Source organism: Talpa occidentalis, unplaced genomic scaffold, assembly GCF_014898055.3.
Source record: "Talpa occidentalis isolate TD23 unplaced genomic scaffold, MPIMG_talOcc4v2.1 talOcc4.13, whole genome shotgun sequence".
NCBI classification, from domain to species: Eukaryota; Metazoa; Chordata; class Mammalia; order Eulipotyphla; family Talpidae; genus Talpa; species Talpa occidentalis.
The window spans coordinates 97,557,504-97,572,914 of NW_023601322.1; the positions used below are offsets into that span (position 1 = coordinate 97,557,504).

At 46.0% G+C, this 15,411-nt stretch overlaps 1 protein-coding gene across 3 annotated transcripts in view; it reads right to left on the reverse strand.

The window, feature by feature from the left end:
* SGMS2 (sphingomyelin synthase 2) overlaps positions 1 to 15,411 on the reverse strand; it is a 124,758-nt gene that overhangs the window by 34,109 nt on the left and 75,238 nt on the right. Inside the window, exon 1 of one of the 3 annotated variants that reach the window (XM_037509580.2) lies at positions 231 to 355. The exons of the other annotated variants lie outside the window; for them this stretch is intronic. The gene's annotated coding sequence lies outside the window, so the exon portion shown is untranslated. Of the gene's footprint in view, positions 1 to 230; positions 356 to 15,411 lie in introns of those variants that run through there. 3 annotated transcript variants of the gene reach the window in all.

The window sequence follows — 15,411 nt, forward strand, 5'->3', positions numbered from 1 at the left end:
TATTTTTATAATAAGGAGTGAACTTTTTTTTTCTTTCTCATGGATTTCCTCTCATGAGGTCCTCTGTGGAGAGATTCAAGTTTTCCCTCCCTCCCCACACACTCCCCTTGCTCTCCCCCTGCGGCCCCACAGCAGTCATAGCTGCCAGCAGGTAACGGTCTGTTTGCTTTGTGAGGTAATTTCTTCCAAATATTAGCCAGCCCCACCTTCTGACACCCAGCTCGGATCACCTGTTGCCTTCAGCGGCCCTGTGTATGTTTACCCGGCTCCCTGGTGACGAGAGAAGGACATTTCCTGGAAATAGTGTGGGTGGACAGCTCACTGTGGTGAGGTGTTTAGTATCTGAATCACTCCTGTTGCCTAGTAACCTGTTAGGCAGGAGGAAGGTGACTCAGGCACAGGTACAGTCAGATGCAGACAGATGTTTATCCAGCACGACCTCCTCCATGTCAGATCTGCAGTTCAACTCGACCTCGCACCTGCCCAGTTAGCAGAGACTCTGAAGTTCTTTTCAAGTCAGGGAATTACAAAGGCACCCAGTGGTCCTAGGATCAACAGATCCCTCTCACAGGGTTTTCCTTTTGCGTTCTGGAGAAAATATTCAAGATCAAAAGGAATGATGGGCTTCTTAAACAAACACATGAGCTGGAATGAGATGCCTGCCAGCCCCGTAATTCTCTCATGAATTCACAGTTAATGTAACATGTTCCTAAAAAGCACTGAGTCACTAACTCTGACCTCACAGTGAAAGAATTCTTTCCAGGCACTAGAAGGTTGACTCAGCTGGTGGGTCACACTTGAGGCCAGAAGAGCTGGCACATGCATCCACAGACTATCTTTTCACCAGAACAGTGAGCGCAATTATCAAAGGCCTCAGAACCAAGGGGGCTCACCCTCAAATGCCACCATGAACATAAACAGATGTCACAGTTGGTCTGAGGCCACCTCGCTGACCTCTGTCTTCAAATTTAAGTTAGCAGACTGCCTCGTTCAGTCCAGAATCCAAATCCAAAAATCCAGGTGGCGACACTCTGGGCCAGCATTTCATGTATATTCTCCACCTGTCAGTACTAGTCCCCTAATATTTTATGGAGGTAACATTTTTCCTAGTTACTTCTATTCATTTAATAGTCAAAAGAGGAAAAGTGGTTTAAAAACCACCACACACAAGGACACATGCCAGATAATGGGATTTGGGGGTCCTTCTTTTCAGTTCTGCCTGCTAATAGACACAGTAAGACACCTAAGACCATGCTTAAGTATTTCATTGTGCTGGAATGTCCTTATCCTAAATTTACTTCCTGCTTGTGGACAGAAGGATTCAAATGTAGTTTCTAAAGTTTTCTTTCTTCATTTCACCAAATAATATCCATCCTAACATGGTATGTCTGATACCTGTACTATTAAAAGTCTAATAAATGATGTATATTATACTTTGCTCTGGACAGCTATTGAAGGGTGTACCTCACAAAGATTTTTGTCTTAAACATGTTAAAATTTTGTCACCTTCAAAACATTTTCGTGTTAAAAGCAGGTGTAGTTGGGGGGATGTCTTTCGTGTAGAAGAGTTCTTGAAGTCCATTAGACAAATGCCAGAGCACACGGAAGAAAAGAGGGCTCTCGTTACCTAGAACTGGCTGACTGTGGGTTACACTGCAAGCAATATGGAGTTTTCTCCAAAGTATGATTAAGTCCTTAACCATGTCTAAGCATGTTGTCCCGCCTTGGAGTTCCCAGTTGACAGATCTGCTGGGTTTCTGTTTGTAATTAGGAAGCGATTCAGATTCCTGCTGGAATTTAGCCTTGGGACATGAAACTGCCACCAGGAAGTTTAGAATTCAAGCTCATGAATCTGCTACTGACTACCTGTTTCAGTTAACAGAAGACGATAGGGGTCTCCATGCTGTGAATGAAGATGTCTGTTATTCAGCCTCGTCTGTGATGGTGGCACAGTATCCTGTACAGTTGTGCTGAGAGCTGAACTGTTACTAATTCTGTCTCATCTTAAATCCTTATTTAACCTTCAACTGGATTTCTGAATGTCTGTTATGACCAAGCAAACCAGAAAGACCTGGTCCCTGCCCTCTGACCTGACAGTCTTGTTGGGGAAACTGTAGTACAGGGAGACAGATGTTGGGAGTTATAATCCATATGGCCATGTTGCCAAGGAAACCCCCGCTCCTCCCTCCATGTTCAGAGGGTCAGCAAAAGCTTCTTGGGAGAAAGGGCCTCACTACATAGGTCTGAAGGAGGAAGAGGGCTGGGGTGTGGTGACCAAAGGCAGAGGGAAGAGTGAATGCAAAGGCCTGTGGGTGGAAACAGAAGGGCAGTCGGAAGGATGGGCTGGCTCCCAAAGAGCCCAGCAAGGTCTATGGTCTTTAGAGTGTGCCTCCAAGACAGTGGGGTCAGGAAGCGACATGCTCAGTTTTGTGTTTTGTTTTGATTTCTGACACTTAGAAACCAAGATGAGTTCATAAGAAAATGATCGGTTCATCCCCATGCCTGAGAATAAATACATGTATGTAGCTCATGTAACCATTTCCTGTAGCGTCAGCGAGAGGTTACCATATGACCCAAGCAAGCAGAGCAGGGCGTAGAACAGCCTATGAAGACACATGACCTGAATTCAAATTCTAGTTCTACCACCCACTGGCCAATCACTTAACTCTGGGCAAGTCACTTAAACCCTCTGTCTCAAGGTAAGGTTGACAGCAGATATCTCATAAGGCCTCCATGAAAACTAAAACAGGATGCTATATGAAAAACACTAGGAGCAGTGGTTGCCATGGTGTCATTCAATCATAATTGCTATCATCAAAAATAAACTGCTCAGTCATAAGCATTAAAAAATGATTGCTCTGAATTACACATAATATTCTTAAACAATCAGTATGAATACTTCTCTTCAGAAGCCACCTAATTGCATTAGGAAAAACAGGTTAAACAAATGTACCTGCTGAACATTTTTCATCAGTTTTCCTTTTGAATACTCAAAAATTTTAAATGGAATGTTAAGTGAGTAAATGAAGCAAGCTTTCTTTTCATCTTTGTCACTTATGTCCTGTTGCGACAAAGATCTGTCATCTTAAGCAAAGTTTCTAGAAATACTTGCTTGCAGACAAACTTTGAATCAGAGTATAGTTAGAAATCAGAGCATCTAAACTAAAATTCTGTGGCCATGAAGTCAAAGGAATTTGAGTAAATCCATTTACCCAACAGTCAAAGTAGAGGAGATTAAAGCAAGAATCTTTCCGAGCCTCAATGTAGACATTGAGAGAACCCAGGACCCAGTGTGGATTCAGCACGGAACAGAAACCCCCAGGGCCTAGTGCCTTCCTGCTGTGTCTGTATGCTAGATGGAAGTGCCAAGTCACTGCCCAGAAACCTGAGGGATGACATGTTTGACAACAGCACACAGACGACAATTCAAAATACAACGTCAAAGATGACTTAATCACATGCTAAAAATATGTACCTACTCACCACTACCCCTGTGGGTGTCAGAGCACTAAAATGCCTCAGGGGAGACTGGGCAGGCATCCAGGACCACTGCCCATTAGATGACTTGGCAAGAGGACTCACAGGACCCACAGGAAGTCATACTGTAACAGGGTGGTCCCCAGGAAAAAAGGAAATTCCAGGTTCCCTGCCCTACCCAAGGAAGGGTGGAGCTGAGCAGGGAGAGGAGAAGCAGCAGAAGAGACTGGAAAGGAAGGAAGCAGGATGGAGAGCCAGAAGGTGACCTGGAGGAGGAACATGGAGCAAAGACACTTGAAGAAACTGTGCTTGCCTTTTGGTCGTGGACCACTTGAAACTGATGTGGGTGAGAGATCCACAGGGAGGATAACAATGGCGGTTTTTGTCTTGATTTTGATTTTGCTCTTTTCCTCCCAGACTTGTCTGGTTGTTTCTGATCCTTTCCTGTGGGTCCCCACTGAAAGGTGCTTTAGGCTTGTGGCAGGCTTTCGGGCCTTGCTCTGGGCCTATCCTGTCTGGGTGGACTTTTACCCACGAGGGGACGGGTAACTTTGGGTGCTGGATTTAGAAACTATATTCTTTGCCTCTACTGTATTGTTTACTAATTGTATTAAAGTTCCTTTTCATTAAAGTCTCATATGGTTTGTGTTGATGCAGCGGATGGCAGAACCCATTTAGAATAGGCAGGTTTGCAGGGTCTGGTGTGCCCTCTCCCTGCCCTGTAACTGTTCCCACGGCTATGACTTGTGAGAGCACAGGACACAAAGCAAAATCTGCAAAGCAAAAAGGCACAAATAAAGTCAGGAGGAGACCAATATGTTTCCTAGGACACCTTCCTCGATGAATCATACAGATTGTGCCGAATTTTCTCAGCCAGGAGTTGTGACAACACCTGTGGAAAGGTGCCTACCAGAAAATCGTATTAGAGACTTGGCATCTAGGGTTTTTATTGGGATTGGTCACAGAGGAAGCTTCTGCTAGGCATGTATCCAAATTCTACACTCCTCAAATGCAAGCAGGTCTTCAACAGAAACCATATTGTTTGCACACAGTTCATGCACAGGGAACCCTGTGATCAGGGAATGTGGGAACACTCCCCAAGTCTAGGTTCCCAGGAGCCACCACCCAAAAGCTAACTTAGCCAGAAGGCCTTTCCACAGACAGCAGGCTAAGGGCTACAGTGAACTCACTTTACTCATTTTTCTGATCTCAACTAGGCAGACAACAGGCCCGAACTATAGGAGAGGAGCCTTATCTGAGCACTTATCGGCGGCACTTTTTCTTCCATTTGTGTTTTAAAAAGTTACATTTGAGGGCCTCCCTGATGGCACAGTGGGTTGAGAGCAGCGCTGCGAAGCTGTCCGCAGCCTCTGCAGCACTGTGAAGCTGTCTGCAGGCTCTGCAGTGTGGGTTCGATCGCAGCCGGCTGGAGAGATACCCACGTGGCGCGGCAGACCTCTCCTGTCTTGCCCGCTGTTCCCCTCAGCAGTGTACTTCAGTCAGTCTGCCTGTTCTGTTCCCCACTCTGCCTCTGGTGAGCCCTCTCCCCCTCCCACACATCTGGCCTGTACCCGGTTCTTGTGTGCATAAATAAATAATAACTAAATCTTTTAAAAAAGTAAAATGCTACATTTGAACACAGATATAACACTGTCTTATTTTAGACTGCTACAGAACAGAATAGGAGTGCCTTTATGGTGCCTTTCTGAAACAAAAAGTTGATTGGTAGTCTTGCTGACTTTTCTGAGCATTTTCTTTTGGAAAATATCACTGAAAAGTTTGAACAAATTGTACTCCTACATTGAAACTACTGTGAGAAACAATTCAACCTAACAGATTACAAAGAATCCAGACCCAGGTCATGGCTTTCCTGGAAAGTTCCTAGCAGGGTCGAGAGTAAGAAACCCGGCTCTGGGATCATTTGACAAGATAGCCGTCCAACCAACCCACACTCGCACCTTAGGCCCTGCGATTCTTTTTTTTTTTTTTAATAAGTGCCCAGCAATTCTACTTTACAAATTATACAGATACAATTGTGGACATGCGGAACAACCTATGTTCAAAGTGATTTATGGCAGCATTGTTTAAGAGCAAAGGATTGGCCGCAACCCAAGGAGCCATCAATAGGTCACTATTTAAATGGTGGTACATCCATACAATGGACCACTCTGTAACTGCTGAGGGAGGAAAAAGAATGAGGAAGCCTTTTAGTACCCTGAGTTGTTAATCCCTCCTACATAGATCTGGAGCAAAACATACATAGCCCAGAAGCACAGTTTGTGATCTTTTACTTTAACAGGAGACAAAAAGGAATACCAATTCATATTCCTATTTGCTTGTTTGTGCAAAGAGAAACTCTGGACGGATGGATTAGATGCTGAACAGAGGCTGGGAGGCAGATGGTGGAGGCATAACTTGGGCAGAATCTGTGAACCTGAAAAATTGTATTAAAATGTTATTCTTGAAACAACATCTTTCTTTTCTAATCCAAGTTAGCAACCTGGCACCTTGCTCCTGTTTTCTGTTCAATATTCTTCTCTGTTTTTGCAGAGATTAAGCTAGAACGTAAGATGAATTTTCTTCTTTCCCAAATCATGTTCCAGCTCTCTCCTAGGAGTCCTGTCTGTCTCAAGGGGGGGTCTCCAGGATACCCCAAAATGACTTAAGTTGCTCATGCTTCCTCTCTCATTTGTTATCTGATTCAATTTGGCAGATTCTTGACAGTAAGAACATTGTTTTGTTTTTTTGCCTTTTTTTGCAAGACTGAAAAGAGCACCTGGCACACAGAAATCATGCAGCAAGACAAGAATGCTTTACCCAGGGGGGAGGTTTCCTGGGGGTTGAACATTCAGAGATAGTCATCATTTCCTGTATTGGCCCAATCCAGGCATTCTATCCCTACCAACATTCCTAATTATTCAGAATGTTATAGAAGACAAACAACCCTATAGTATGCTGGGCAGAACGATGACTCTTCAAAAACCACAGACATCGATTTCTAATTAATTTGGGATTACATAAAGTGCTTTAAGGGAAACCCCACACTAATGAGAAACGAGGGGAAGAACGGCTGGCTATCTCCAGCATGAAAGGAGCCCCTGGCAAGCAGTCCCCAGCTGCAGAGAAGAGGGCGCACCTTCGACATTAAAAATGCCACTGCTATTTTTATTTTTAAGAACAAAATTAGCCTGGAAATTAAATTCAAATGAGTCTAGACAAGGAATTGGGTTTCACAAAGTCACACACAGAGGAGAGCACTGACCTCCCCCTCAGGGGTTGGCGATGCACGTGACTAGTCAAGCTCTGCCACTTGGTGGAAATAACTATAAAAGCAGAATGGCCTTGCTGGGAACAAGCTCAGGGAGGCTGCCGCACAGGGGGTGCGTGCACTGATGTTTCTTTGAAGATTTTTATCGAACTTTCCATAAGGCTGGGGCGGCAGGTCCTGAGGGCTGACTTGGGGTAGTCGTGGTACGGGGAGGAAACGCAGGTGTTCCCACTGCTTCTCTTGCTGTCCCGCAGAACCGCCATTTGGTGAGTGAGGAACACCACTCATTGAGGCAGCTTGAAATCTAAGACTCTCCTGAAGATAAAATTGCGATGGTCAGAGTTAAGGCATTTCTGAAATGTCTTAACTGGCAAAGAAAAGATAACAGAGAAGCAGTAGGCCAAGTGGCACAGGGAGTTCCAGAACTCCATCTGTAGCTGTGGCGCCAAGGCTCCCACCTGGCCCTGGTGGTGGTCTGCACGCTCAGTGTCATCCAGTCCTTTCTGCCAAGACAAACGGCCAGAGGATGGCCGCTCTAAGAGGGAGGAAAGGGACAGGTCAAACAAGCAGGAAGCCATGCGGCTGTTCTGTGGGTTTCCCTGCAGGGGAGCAGGCCTCCCTGTGTTGTCCCCTGGAAGGGTCCGCACGATAATAGTGGCTCTAGCAGGTACCGAGGTTTCAGGAGGAGAAAACAACCTAGCCATTCTTCCACCTACATTTACTCAGTCACGAGTCACTTGATAACCCAGCTTCCTTCTGAGAAATGCACTGTTAGGTGAGTTTGCGGCAGTAGAAAGTCATAGTGTCCTCACTCACACCTACGTGGATCAGCCTTCCGCACACCTGGGCAGCTGGGGGAGCCCCGGGACCCAGTGCTGTACACACAGCCTGTCCTTGACAAACATCCTTCTGCAGCCATGGCTGTCCCTGCCAGCGTCACCTCACGTGGAAACATACAAGGAGACTGGTAAACGCCAATGCACAGGCGGCCACAGTCAGCACAGCTGACGTGGCCAATGTAAAGCTGCTACCAGAGCCTCTCCAGAGCCTGAGGAATGCGACTGAGGATGAACTAATAATGCAGGTAGGGGCAGCCATGGAAGATGAGCTCCACAAGACTCTAAGCCAAAAGAGCAGCCGACTCAAAGGCCCTGGGGTAGGAATGTGTCAGACAGGTGGAAAGGATGAGAAGGCAAGCATTCCTGCAGCACTGTCAGGAATAGGGGGGTGCAGAGGCCAGGGCACTGAGGGCCTGCAGGCCAGGCAGGGTGACAGCCCCCACACAGGGCAGAGCTGGGGTCCTGGAAACTAGGCAGCTGTGTGTTTACAATCTGTGTGCCCTCACACAAGATGGTACAGGATAGGATTCCTTCTGGATACATATAGCTGCGGCAATCTTCTATGGATGTTTTTAATGGACTTTATTTTTTAAGAGCACTTTTGGGTTCATAGCAAATTTAAGTAGAAGGCACAGAGACTTCCCATGTGTCTCCTGCCCCCACACACGGGCAGGCGCCGCCATTATCAATGCCCTCCACAGAGTGAATCTACACGGACACGTCATTTTCACCCACAGCTGATACGAGATTTCACTCTTGGGACTGTACATTCTACGGGTTTGGAGAAATATCAATGACATGCATCCACCACACGGAATAGCTTCATGTCCTGAAAATCCTCTGTGTTCCTCCTGTTCATTTCTCTGTTCCCTATTTCACTGGATTTTAAATACCTGGAATTTGACTTGTGGGTGGAAGTACAATACACACCACTTTCCAGAAGTCTATAGTTGATACACTATTATATAAAGATCCCAAGAATACAGCCTGATATCCTCCCCTCCACCCGTCTCTCATACAAGGGACTGAGTAGTTGATAGATGTACTTTTTAATCGCCTAACAAATTTTATTAACATCTATGTTTACCAATTACAAGATACACTCTAGTCTGCAACCTCCAGCTAGTCTTCAATGGGATCCCACTTTCACCAAAACACTCACTGTTGGAAGCCACCCAAGAACAGATGTGTCACTCCTTGAATGTACCCAAGATAAATTAAAACACTAATCCACACTAAATCTTGTACACAAATGGCTACTGCAGCATTATTCGTGCAAACAGCAGGAACTCCCTGGTGGTGAAGGCGGTTGATCGTAACACTGTGAAGCTGTCCGCAGCCTCTGCAGTGCCGGTTCAATCCCTGCCAGCCTCGGAGCAACCCACATGGTGCAACAGACCTCTCCTGTCTTGCCCTCTGCGCCCCTTAGCAGTGTATTTCAGTCAGTCTGCCTGTTCTGCTTCCTGCTCTGTCTCTGATGAATCCTCTCACCCTCCCGCACATCTGGCCTGTACCCCAGCTCTTGTATAAATAAAATAAATCTTAAAAAAAAAAAAAAACAGCAGAAAGAATCCAAATGCCCATAAACCCAGGAAGGGCTAATCAAAACACGCGGTGTCCACAGAACACACTAGCCCCTGGCCAGAGAGAGTCAGGAGGCAGTGGATGAGCCCAAGGCCTGCCGCCAAAGGGAGAGACAGCCCCAAGCGAGCCCGGGTACTCTGGTCCCATTTACATGAAGTGGGCAGAAGAGGCGCATGCGCACAGATGGGACTCTTGTGGTTGCCACACTGGGGGGTGAGGGGGCGGGGAGTGAACACCAATGGGGATGGGCTTGCCTTTTGGGGTGATTATAAATGTACTAAATCAGATAGAGGGAGACAGACGCACACCTCTGTGAATATACGAAGAACCACTGAGTTGTACTCTAAAGGGTGACTTTTATGGTACCTGAATTATATCTCAATTAAGCCATCATAAAAGAACAAAGATGTGTGTGAGGTGCCCTCTGGAAACAGAGATTAAGGGGGGCACGAGGCTGTGTGAGGTGAGGTCCCGAGTGGAGGGAAGTGACTGACATCTCGGAAGCCTTGGGAGACCGCACACTTGTGCTGACCACCACTCCTTACAACAGGCAACCAGCCACACAACCTAAGTGCCCCACAGCAGAGGGTGGGTGAAGATGTGGTATGGGCACAGAATGGAATACTGCTCTGCTATGGAAAAAAGATAAACTGTTGCCATTTGTGGCAACATAGATGGAGCTGGAGGGGATTGCACCAAGTGGAATAAGGTAGAAGGAGAAAGACAAATAATTTCCCTTGTATGTGGAATATAAAGAAACCAAACAAAGGGTCAGATAAAGCCAAACTAAGAACTAAGCCTAGAAAGCTGACTGTAGAACTGAGGAGAAGGGGGAGGGGGCACAGTGCCCTATGCTGGTGCCCTTCGGGTGTCTTGGTGATGGGTGTGGGGCGATAACACCTGAAGCGGGGAATCCTATACTTCTAAAATGTAAACAGTGACGCAAACCAATGGCATCTCAATTTTTAAAGTCATGCTGATCGTTCCACAAGCTTTCTGTACCCATCCTGACACGATGTCATGTTGAGAAATGACTCATTTTAACAGTGTCACAGAGGTTTGTGGTTTATCTTAGTTTCCAGCAATAGATCCTTTGAATTGCTGTGTGAGGGATGATGCTGATTCAGACTATGGTGAATGTGGGCCAGGGGTTCCTGCTCACAGCTCTCCTGAGTGAATAGTGTTTTAACCATCTGCTTCTGTAGGTAATTGGCCTGATACTTGACCCGTGCCTCAGTTTCCCTATTATAAGCGGGGAAAACAATACTGGCTTCATAGGGTTTTTACGAGGATCAACATATTTAATGCTTATAAAGGGCTCAGAAGCAATAGCTGGCACACAGTATCGCTGGGGAGGATCGTCCTCTTCCCTGCCAGGGTCTGTAGGATTAGAAAATCACCAAAAGGACACAAGAGAGATTAGCAAGAGAAAAGACAGACTTTGGATGCCCACAAGGCCCATACCTAGAATCATGGCACCAACATCTACTCATTCCAGTGAGGCATAGAGTCCCCAGAAATGAGGCCATGAGTTCAGGTAGAAACACATCACAAAGAACGCTGCCACTGATGGAAAAAAGGCATTTTGCAAAGGACCGCCACAAAGAAGACACAGTTCCTGTTTTTAGGGAGGTAGATCGTTAGGCAAAAGACATTCTTTCTGACCTTTGATTTCTTTCAATAGAAAATCATCAGCTTGTCACCCAGGCATACCCCAGCAAAGACAAAAGAGAACAGGGAGAGCAGAGGGACCAGGTGAGTCTTACACAGTGACTAAAACTAGAGTGTACATTAGGCTCACAGGTCCTTGGAGAAGGAAAGAGAGCAGAAACATAATCTCCAAAACTCGGGGGGAAAGTGTGGACATTGGGAGAAGGGGAGCGGGCACCCTGTGGTGCTGGGGCGGGGGGGGGGGAATGGGGGGCGAGGTAGACTGCCGGACAGTCATTCGGCCCCGTGATGCTCATGGGGGGTCAGAGCACAGCCAGCAGCAAAGGCCAGGTAGGTGTCACGTGATGCCACATGATGGCCTTCCACGGCGTCCCTCAGTAAACCCCAAAGCCGAACCCTCGTGTCTTGGTAGGAAGCCAAGGCCCTGGGATAGAAATAGCAGGCCTGCCGCTGTGCCCCAGAAGCCCGCGGCACCAGCAATCCCTCCCTTGCTCTACTTCCCTCAGCGCTGAGAGGAGCGAGGAGGAGCAGGCCCAGGTGTGTGGCAGGGGTTCTCCAGCAGCAGGGGGGCAGCCTGAAGGCTGCTGCATGAAGACACGGGGTAACCCGTGTTGTCGGAAGCACCTGCTCTGCTGTCTGACGAGCTGCGGAGAGTCGGTGCCTGGCAGGAGGGCAGCCCATACCGTCTCTGGGGGAGAAGCAACTGGGAAGGTCACTCCCATCTGTCACTGTCATGTCCACCTTGGAGTTGGTGGAGCTGTTCCAACGTACAAAAGCTCTTGTGGTTAAGGCACACTGCACTGAGCTGGAAACGAGCTCCATTTTTATTTTTACAGACTAGTTATTAGAGAGCGAACCTTGGCGAGGAAAGGCCTCTGTTCCCTCAGGTATTCCTGCACTGCCGGTGGGAGGCACCCAGGGTCTGGGGAGCGAGCAGATACCCCAGCCTACTCCTCCACAGGAAAGCATGCTGTCCTTTGGGCTGATTACTGAGAAGAATGTTAAGCACAGCATTACAGTTGCTCACCAGCAATGGCAATATATTGTTGTTGTGATACCTGCATGGCCTTCCTAAAGCCACCACAGCAAGCAGGAAGAGCGTTCCCCTGCAGTCCACAGGCACGAAACACGGCCTCCTGCGAGGAAGGAGAGGGGCCGGCACGGGCGCGGGCCCCTACCAGTCTTTTAGGAAAGACTTCGGGCCCTTCATCTGTCCCACACTCCCCTGTACTTCTCCTTCATCAGAACAGCTTGCATATTTCAATGACTTAGTCAGTTATTGCTAAGATTCACTTATCTCTTTTCTGTTCGGCAGTAAACTGCATGAAGGAAGAGCCCACATGTGGGGTTTCTGCTGTCCTTTTGGCACGCAGCCCACGGGGAATGGCCACCGAGCCACTCCCTCCTTATAAGACAGCCAGCTGGGCTCGCGAGAGTCCCGACGAGGGCCTTAGAAGCCAGATAATGAAGCTGCTGTGGCCCTCCTACCAGGGGGCAGGGAGGGAGCATTTTAATGGAGTGAACACCGCACGGTTGACACCGCGAAGGTTTCAGAAGCAGAGCCCTTGGGTGTGCCTTAGCAGATCTGAATGAGACAGAGAGGGAGGTAGGGAGGAAAGAGCACACATTTAGATGGGGGACTTTTAAGAGTAAAACTGTATTATGAGAATTCAAATAGTGTTTTCCAATTATAGACTCTTAAAAGATCTTCAAAGGTCACTCCACCCTTCCCTCTGCCTAACACAGAGTGAACGCAAAGCCAGAGAGGAAGACTGAAGAAGAGATTTAAAAGCCCTGCCCCCCCCCCCCTGCCCCAACCTCTACTCTCTACGGGTTTTCTGTGAGGGCTTCCATAGGAAAACAATCTCCACTCTAGTTCTTTCCTTCATGGTACAAACTTCTTATCGCTACATCCAAACTCCTTACAGGAAAAGTCATAAAGCTATGACAAGAAGGTCACGTAGTCACCTCAGAGTGGAATTTAATTTAAAGAAATGTTTTCAGGCCTCCTCCAAGGAAAGAAAATAACCCTTCAGACCTGAACACTGAACGTGAAAAGTGCTTCACCAAAGGAGGTGTCACCAAAGAAACCTTACCAAGTCAAAAAGTGAGATGACAGTCCCACAGATGAAACAGGCTTAAAAATAAATAAATAAAACATACACACAAGTAACAAGACAAAACCGCCAGGCTGTTCTCCAGTACTATGTTACAAGTACCCTAAGAATGTAAACAAAGCCTTAGCTCTCCATCTCTGAAAAACTGGAAACTAGAAGGGTCTAACCAGAAGGGACTGTTTCTCAATTGCAGTGAGTGTTTCCAAAGTGATACTGAAATAAATCTTTGCCATGTTTAGTGGAGAATGTCAAGAGATTTCGATATAGTCATGACTTTTATGACTATCAAACAGTGACCCAGCTTTTTAAAAGTTGCATTTATAAACAAATTTTGGGAAAAGGATGCAAGCTGCTAACAGGTGATAGATTTCTAGAGGAATCGAATGTTCCTTTTGCTTAACCAGCCTAAAACTTCCTACAATAAACATAAGTTTTATTCATAGTTTCAAAGTTAAAGAGAAAGGATCAGGCAAAAACCTCAACCCAAAATTCCAAATATCTGCCACCGTTCAATAGTCTCTTTTAAGAAGTTTATTATGACAAGCACATAGACTGTTTAATAGGACTGTGTACTATGGATAAAAATAGTACACCTCATTTTTTTAAAATTTTGGTCACTATGTGTGGGGTGAGCAAATAAAAATATTCTATCCTGAAACTTAGACATTTTCTTTTCAGCAAGATGCCACTTGTGCTGATGTGCCACCAAGAAGCTAAGGGGCCTACCTTTCCCCTTAAACAGCACATAATTACACGGTTCAAAAAAATAACATCAAATGCATATGTGTACTATAATCCCTGCTCTTGCTCAAAGAAAATCCTGTCTTTGGAAATAAAAATAAATAGAGAGGTAAAAATGACACAGATAAATAGGAATTAAGAGGGAAAAAAAAAAACAAACCGGGTAGATGGTATTAGAAAGAAGTTACCAGAGAGCATTCACCTCAAGTCAGAGAGAGAGGGCGTTTGTTGGGAGGCAGCCTAATTCCTCAGAAGACACAGAAGTGTCATCAAAAACCACAAAGGACCTCTGAGTAGCATAACAGTGAATTCTAAGGACACCCGAGTTGTTTAGCTGGAAGGCAACACCTCAGCTCTTGCCCAGGAACTATCCTTAAGATGCCCAGCATGGCAAACCTCTGGGCTCTGTACCTATTCCCTCAAGTTTTATTTCTCTCTCGCCTAACTTTCTGTTGTCCTTGCTATTAAAATTTCTAAGAGGTTGTTTAGTCTCTGCATTAGTTATCAGCAGTTTGCTTCTCTTGGCAGAAACGTATTTTAAAAAGCATTACTTGGTTTGCCTTGTGCATCCCTACCCATCTCAGAACTTCTCACCCAACAGGTTTCTAACTTTCCTCTCCAGCAATCTCAAAGCGAATGACACACTGGCATATTTGCATAAGCTGCTAATTTACACAGCAAGTGCTTCTGTTAAGTCTTGGAGAAGGATGATGTTCAGGAAACAAAATGTGAGCCAAGAAAGTAAACTCGAAATGAAAAAAATCAAGCAACAAGAATAACCAGCAAAGAGGAAGAAGAAAGAAAGTAGAAGTGAAATGATAAGCATGCAAGTAGAAGGTTGTGTAACTGAACCTTGAGCAAGATGAAAGAAGATGAGGCAAAGTGCCTCGAGGCCATTTGGGGGGTAGGTGCTAGAGGCCCTGTCAGTGAAATCTGAGGTACAAGCTAGGCTCTGCCCGGCTGTCACAAAATGGACAGTGATGCTGACCAGGTCCATCCATCAGCCACAGGCTTTTACCTGGGGCTTCTAAGTCACGCACAGTCTGTGCCTATACCTCAGGTGCAGGAAGGAAAAGCTGCAGGAGTAAACACGATGGATATCATTATTAATGCCCATGCCACACTCTCTCACACATTTATAGTATTGTCCACAGCGCTGGATATCTTGCGTGCCACCTTGATCTCAGAATACAGCACCTTCAAGCGGAGGATATAGTTTAGGACATGAACAAAGAATGAGGTTCCCTGCCTGCCTCCCTAAAGAATCTGAAGCTTGCCACAGGGAAAAGAAAGGAATGGTTCTTACTCATCCCTGCAGAAAGGTCTACAGATAGCAAATAATCTCAGTGTTTCATGACATTCCTAACAAACAAAAACAACGTGTAGAGGAAATACAAGCAAATATACTCTCTCCAGTATACGTTTTTTTCACGGTATTCTGGGTAAAGGGCAATAATACAGAAGTTGGTGAGCCACTCTTACTAAGAGCAGTGGGAAATATGAAGACAAGAAGTAAAAAAAGCTTTTGGGGGGGGTAGAACATGGGCAAAATATATATATTGTTTCAGTCAGGAGACCTAGTTTTAATATGGCTCCCATGTTGCTAATTGTGATCTTTAAAAAGTCACTTTAACACGCCCAGCAGGCAGAAAATCAGTAAGGACATAGTTAAACTCGGCAATCCCATCACCAATCAACCGGATAAAATGGACAC